Here is an 8009-nt window from a genome sequence, read left to right as displayed (position 1 = left end):
TGGCCTAGACCTCCCGGGGTGTGCTGAGCAAGATTCGGTTCAACGCGTCCAAACAAGCAACCAGTTGCTCCCGTCGCGGCTTATCATTTCACGGCTGAGTTGGCCAAACCTCGTCGGGCACCGGCACCACGCAACATGAGTGCGCGTTTTCATTCCCCTCCTTTCCTTTCCCTTGCCGTTGCCTTTCTTTTCTCAGCTGTAAGAAGTACGCTTCGGTAGCAATAAACGCTCTTCTGATGCCAACGCTGAACTCGTGTGGTTCTTCAACGGGGCACACACTTGCAGTGCGTCAACGATGTAACAGTGGCGACGAAGCCAGAAGTAGCCCTCGCGGTCAAAGAAGAGGCCACCGACGAAGGCCGAACGGCGGCTGCTGGACAAATCGCACCCACGGAACATCGACAGTCACCGGATCATGACGACGAAAGAGGCGACTGGAAGGCGTGCTACGTCATAAAAGCTGAGGCTTACTTCGAAGCCACGGACATCAGACCATGCGAGGAAAAGAGCGTTGCTTATCGCGGCGCTTAACACACGCGCCGTCCAAGTACTGGCAGGAAGAATGGCACTAAGGAAGCCCAACACGCTCACCTACGACGAAGCCGTCAAAGCCTCGGATGATTACTTCGACCCAAAACGACATGAAACTACGGAGAGTTCCCGGTTCTTTAACCGCTCTCAGAAGGAAGGTGAGTGTGTCCAAGCATTTATTCTGGAAATACGACGCATTGCTGACAACTGCAATTTTAGGACAATGTTAGACCGGATGCTACGGAACCGTATTTTATGTGGGGTCAGGTCAAGCTCATTACAGGCTAATTGTTGGCCAAGGAAAATTTATCGCTGGCAGAAGCGGAAACCATGGCACTAGCAGCAGAAGCAGCCGATATTGATGCCCTGAAAATAAGTTCGCAACTGACGGCCATTCTGAAGGTTAATACACGTCATGTGGTGTCTAACAAGGCGTCAGCAGAATGCAGTCGGTGTGGTAGCGAGAAGCATAGTAGCAACGCTTGTGGTTGGTCAAAGGTGCGGTGCTATACCACTAAGCACCGCGCCTAAGAAGTGCTTGCTAAGAAGTGCTTTAGTGACGCGCACGGCCAACGGCCTCTGACAGATAGGCACGCACCTCATGGTATACGTGGTCGAACTCTTGCTGTAACAGACACCCCTAGTGAAGACTTCGATGATGCTGCGCATGTTTGAACGCTGAGCTCAACACGTATTGCTCAACTGGAGCTGCCTATTAAGCGCACTTTCAAATGGGCTGGCGCGGATGTGTCAATGCAAGTAGACGCGGGCTCTCCAGTGTGTTCAAAAGGGTAGCTTTTTGGGATTGTGCTTTTAGCGCTCGTGTTGTTCGTGTCTTCTTCGTGCGTCCTGTCCTACTCTGCGCTATATTATCGCGGTATGATCATGCACCAACAAGCCCAAAAAGCTACCCTTTTGAACTACATTTCTTGTATAACGGGCCCTTTTAAGAACGTACACCATAGCCCTTGTGCTACAGTTGCAGCCATAGCGCATGCCATTTGTCGTGCGCGTTCAATGTCTCTTTGCATTCGCAACAAATTGCTCCCTGAAGATGTGCGGCGGTTGTTTGGAGGATTTGTCCCATCAGCTGGACACGGCACTAGGGCGTGCAAGCTCGCAAAGTCCGAGTGGTACAGGCAAGCTCGAATCTACAGGCAGTGCCTCGAGGCTCAGATTCTCTCCAGCGGTGAAGGCCAGGTAGCCTGGAAAATTCTCCGAGAATACCGACGACTGACAGCCCAAACAACGGAATTTTTATGGACGAAGCATTTATTAAAACTGCGGACAGAACTTTCTAGGAAGCCGAAGGCAACCTAGAAACCTAGTTTTTTCTTCCAGCATGTCTTGGGAACACCACACGGACCATATTGTCACGAAACTGGCTCAAATAACCGGAGTCATAAGTCGGCTCAGATACGTCATTCCAAGAACAGTAAAGTTACTCCTCTACAATTCACTTTTCTACTCCTATTTAAACTACTGCCATCTAGTGTGGGGCACAGCTACGGTTAGCTGTCTTCAGCGTATCTACATTTTTCAGAAAAAGTTTCTTCGTCATGTTTACAATGTCCCCTGGGACTCGCCAAGTAAAGATCTCTTTCTACAAAGTGGTGTGCTAAAAATACACAACTTGTATAAATATCGCTTGAGTGTCCGGTTTAAACTCGAAACACGTAGAAATGTAAACCACATACGTAAACTTGCTGAACTACATACCCGAGATGCAAGCTACACAACAAGGTATGCGGAGACATGGATAGTCCCGACCCCACGGTTAAACTCGGGTAGAGAACGCCTGCAGTTCACTCTTCCGTCCCTGCTAAACGCGTATATATATAATAATTTTGACCTTTTCAGTTCGTCAAACAGGTCTTTGCGTGCTTTGTATGCTAGCATGTAGGATTTTTGTTTTGTGTTTTTTTTCTTCTTTCTCTTTTTTTCTTTGCTCCCATTACCTGTGTCTACCCACTGTGAATATTGTGTCAATATTGTATAATGTTCTTTCGTTTTCTCTTGTACCTGCTCATTATTGTATACTTGTTATCACGCTTTGCAACTGCCTTTTGTATTAAAAGCCTTGCTGTCAAGCTGCTGCCAAGCGAAAGGGGGCTGCTGCTTAGTCAAGCTGTCTCTCAGCTTTTTCTGCGCCTCCGCTGTCTGTATCTTTACAAGGCAGAAATAAAGAATTTGAATTTGAACCTGTAGCGCCGTCCACAAGCTGGAGGCAGTGGACCTACCGGATGACGTGCCCAAAGTTCTATCGTTGGGGCCTAAGTTCGCCGTAGAGCCAAAGCAGTCAGCAGCACAACTGCTAAAAAAATAGCGCTCGTGTTGTTCATGTCTTGTTGTGTCCTGTCCTACTCTGCGCTATATTATCTCCAGTGTGTGTCGTTCCACTGCATATTTTCGGCAAGCACCGACACATTGGCTACCACTGAAGCCCACAGATGTCAAGCTATCATGCTACCTAGGCAAACTTCCCGTGTTGAGGGAATTGCACATGCCCGTGTCATACAATAGCGCATCGTTCAACTGTCCCTTGATTATCCTAGACTGCCCAGGTCTCAGTCTATGCGGCCGTGACCTGATCGCTCAGCTTTCAAATTCAGGATTGCCACACTTCGACCTAACAGTCAACCTGAATGCCCTCCCACCTCCTGTTGAAGATATTCTTGCTGACTTCCAAGATGTGTTCAAGACAAATCTTGGAACGATTGAAGGCCCACCGGCACATCTACACCTGATGGAGGGAGCCACAGCAAAATTTTGCAAGGCTTGATCACTTCCTTTTAGAGCGCAGCTCTTTGGCGTCCGTTCCTGGGTTTCGCGTCGTCGTCGTCGTCGGCGTTGTCGTCGGCCTCGTAACCAGCTCCGCCCCCCTTTCATCCGCAGCTGGGGTTGACTCACTATCGGCGTCAGCGGCATCAGTCAGTCGCTGCTATCTCTTCCCTCCTCCCTTTATCGTGTTGTCCGCTTGCTGCGCGCGCTTCTGCCCCCATCGTTTGCCGCTGGGTGTACACGCCGCCCCCCTCCCCCCTCTTCCTGCGAGTCTCCGGTTGTCAAAGCGCCGGCTCGAACTTAATTCCTTTCTTCGCTCCTCCTCCAATGCAACCCCTGTGCGGTGGCAATCAGAGAGCCAGATCGGTGGCGGCGGATCTGTATATGTGCACCGCCCGAGCCGAAATTGCCGCTGCCGTTCGCCCTGTGCGGTGGCAATCAGAGAGCCAGATCGGTGGCGGCGGATCTGTATATGTGCACCGCCCGAGCCGAAATTGCCGCTGCCGTTCGCCACTGCGAAATTATCTGCCAGTTCTTTCTGAGCCATGAGCGAGACGACCGATGGAAGTCCTCCGTCTGCTAAAAAAAAAATTCTGTGATAGCGCATGCATGTGTTGCTCGATTTCTTTGCCTCAATCTATCGAAAAGGTGAAACAGCTTATTTGCTGCGCTCAAATTTCGCATTAGGAAGTAACGTAATCGTCGGTAATTTTTTTTTCTTTACGTGATAAAGTATCGCAAGAGTTACAGACTGGTAGCACAGGGGCACTGCCACCCGTCACGCACTCAGAGTGGGCCACACCGATTCTGCCCGTCTTGAAGAAAGATGGCACTATTAGAATTTGCGTTGATTTCAAAGTCACCTTAGACCCACTTTGCGTATTAGGGCAGTATCCAGCCCTTTGATTGATGATGTGTTTGCCTGTCTCAATGGAGGGAAGTGTTTCAGCACCCGGGACTTGCGCGATGCGTATAATCAAATTCTACTAGACGAAGAGTCGCGGAAGCTTTGCGCACCGTGCACTGTTTTGCTATAACAGATTGCCATTTGGTATCGCCTCAGCACCAGCCATTTTTCAGAGTCATATTGAGACAATCATGCAGGGCCTATCAGGGGTTCAGGCTTATCTTGATGACGTTTTGGTATCGGAGAAATGGGAAGATGGCAGGCACTTGCGCCCCGTGCTACAGCGGTTCAGAGAGCGGGGCATAAAATTACGTCGCGACAAGTGCAAGTTTAACTAACAGTAAGCCACTTACCTAGGGCACCGAATCGCTCGCGAAAGTCGGCATCCAATGCACAAAAATGTGGCAGCAATATTGAAGGCCGCAAGACCGCAGAATGTAGGCGAATTGCGTTCGTTTTTGGGATTGCTCACGTTCAAAGTTTTTGCCTAATATGTCGTTTCTGCTAGCACCACTGTACTAATTGCTCGAGAAAAACACAGTGCAAGAGGGGAGCCGCATCGGAATTGTGGCGGCAAAGCGTCGTCTGCGGGAGCCCAATGTGCTCGTACATTTCGATCCTGAAAAGCCACTGAAACTAGAATGCGATGCCTCACCACATGGTATTGGAGTCGTATTATTCCACACTGATGGACGTCTCCAACCGGGTTTCGTTCTCGAACGCTGACTAAAGCCGAGCAAAATTATTCTCAACTTTCTCAAATTTTGCGACTATCTTGTAGGTCACGAGTTCACTTTAGTCACAGACCACCAGCCGCTTTTGGGTCTCTTTTTTTATTTATTGTACCCTCAGGGCCAAAGGCCTTACAGGGGGGAGTAAAGAACAATGAATATAATACAGTGAAAACAGGTAGTACACAATAAATTTTCTCCAGATTAAAACAAACCACATTCACAAAGCGTAAATAACATAAAATCAATGTACATGACACAGTGCAAACAGATCTAACACATGATCAACTTCTTTCAGAATAAACAATGTTAGCTGTTGCGTCATGAAAGGTTTTGTTATCTGCAATGGCTGCAATATCGGGGGGAAGGCGGTTTCATTCCAGAGATGTGCGAGGAAGATATGACTGAAAAGAAGATTTGGTGTGGCATGTATTGGAGTCGGATCGACCAACACCACCCCTGGCTGCTGCTTGGAGGATTTCGCTACAGGCTGCAGTGCTCCGCTGGCAAACTGCTCATCAATTCGGACGCACTGATCCGATTGCCACAAGAGAATGAGCCTGCTGATCATCTCTTGGCCTTGAAAACTTTCACAGTCGAGACTGTTTCGCTGCCCGAGTTAAAGCGGCAAAGAGCACTTGACCCTTTGGTGGCAAAAATTGTAAGATGTGTTGGCGGCTGGCCAGCATGTAATTGCAAACTAAACTCGGACATGATGCCATTTTTCGACCGGAGCTGTCCATAACGCACGATTCGTTGTACTGGGATCTGTTGTGCTTGGGATGCCCCCCCCCCCCCCTCCCAGCCTAAGTGGATTAAGGCAGCGGCCTCCCTCGACCGGGCAGCGGCGGCAAAGGCCGAAGACTGCAAAAGCCGAAGACTGCAAAGGCCGAAGACTGCAAAGGCCGAAGACTGCAAAGGCCGAAGACTGCAAAGGCCGAAGACTGCAAAGGCCGAAGATGCGGCGAGGGCTGGCGACGGCAGTAACAGCGGCGGAAACAGCGGCGTAAACAGCGGCGATGGTGACGGCGTCAGAGGGCCGAGTCCAGCCTCGGTTCGCCGGAAAGTTGCTCCCGTTGCGGCATATTATTTCACGGCTGAGTTGGCCAAACCGCGTCGCACATCGGCACCACGCAACATGAGTGCGCGCTTTCATTCCCCTCCTCCTTTTCTGTAACATAGCCGCGGGGCCACGGCGGGAACGGAACGAGCGTACACGCCTGGGAACGACAGGTAAAAAGCATCGTTTATTGCAACAGAGGGTGGTTATGTAGCAATCCAGGAGAGAGAGGAAATTATCATAACACGAGTAGCAGCACCCCAACGCTGCCACCAGTTATCATATCTCGAGTAGCAGCATCCCACCGCTGCCACCAGTTGTCATATAGGTCGGGTAGCGTGAACAGTTGTTGCATCTCCCTGGGGATCGTCCGGGATGAGGGGATGTCTTAAACTTCGGAGTTTGGGAAGCGAAAAACAAGCGGTTTAATGGCACTTTTTAGGAACTTATTTACATACTGTACAAAAGAGCAAAGAGTCAAAACTTCCCGAGTTCATGACGTCGAGCGACTGGATGAGCCTTTTCGGCAGGGCGCAGGGCGTTCGTTTTCACTTAAGCGCTGGTTATATACCCTGTAAAGACGAAGACGAACATTCTGTGTTCTGCGAGACCGAGATCCCTGGCGCACAACGGATAACCGGCCTATTTGCTACACCTGCGGATTGCCTGGGCACGTAGCCCGCCATTGTCGTCGCCGTCTCCCAGTTTCACCACAGCCTGTCGGGTACTGCAGCCTCCAGCGCGTCAGTACTCCGCGTCTGCTGAGCCCCGTCCGTTGACTCGTCCTTCCTCCCCCGACCGTTTAGCATTCACCGACCGCCGTTCCCCTTCACCGCGACGCCGCTCCATTTCTCCGATGCGTCGCCGCCCAAATAATTCTCAAGAGGAAAACTAGACGCCGCAGTTCCTGAGGCAAGAACTGCGTCCCCGTCGAACTACCAAAGACCTCAGCTGTCGCCTGCAAACCTTATTGACGTTTCGGTGGAGGGAATTTCTGTCATGGCCCTTGTCGACACTGGCGCCGCAATTTCAGTAATAGACGCACAACTATGTCGCCGCTTGAAGAAAGTTAAGACGCCAATTGCCGGTCTCTCGCTGCGCACGGCCAGCGCTCAGCACATCAAGCCGTCAGCAGCTTGCACCGCTCGAGTTTTAATTCAGGACGTCCTATATACGATCGAGTTCGTCGTCCTGCCGTTTTGCTCTCACGATGTTATTTTAGGCTGGGATTTCCTGTCTCGTCATGCTGCTGTCATAGATTGCGCTCGCGCTGAAGTCGGGTTCTCAGCCTTGCCCCAATCGTTGCCGGAGGCTGCTCTCTCGTCGCCATGTATTAAAGCCCTCGTCGCCGAAGACATCGACGTGCCTCCGTGCTCTTCCGTCCTTGTGCGCCTCTCTTGTGACCCTCTCCGTGATGACACGGTACTTTTCGTCGCCGTGGTGGCTCAGTGGCTATGGTGCTCGGCTGCTGTCCCGAAAGACGCGGGTTCGATCCCGGCCGCGGCGGTTGAATTTCTTTGGAGAAGAAATTCGAGGCCCGTGTACTGTGCGATGTCAGTGCACGTTAAAGAACCCCAGGTGGTCGAAATTTCCGGAGCCCTCCACTACGGCGTCTCTCATAGCCTTAGTCGCTTTGGGACGTTAAACCCCATAAACCAACCAACCAACCGACACGCTACTTTTCACGCCCGCTCATACTTTTCTCCGCCGCAAGTGTCTTCCTCTGCCTTACGCCGTATTGACTATTTCTGCTGGCCTATCCGTGCTGTGGGTCTGTAACCCGTTCTCCTGCCCTAGTGCTTTGCGCCGTGCCAACACATCGCGTCTATTCTAACCCGTGAGGTGACTGACGATGAATCGCACATCAATCTCACTGCGCTCAGCCCACCATCTTCTACGCCCACTCCTTCCTCTACAAAACTGTTTCTCCGCTCCATCGACGCAGATCTTCCTCAGCCGCAGCGCACGCAGCTTCTCCACTTGCTCCACCAGTTCAGCG

This window comes from Amblyomma mixtum, chromosome 10 (assembly GCF_055824585.1).
Source record: "Amblyomma mixtum isolate Tamu chromosome 10, ASM5582458v1, whole genome shotgun sequence".
NCBI lineage: Eukaryota > Metazoa > Arthropoda > Arachnida > Ixodida > Ixodidae > Amblyomma > Amblyomma mixtum.
Note: the sequence above shows the minus strand (reverse complement) of the source record.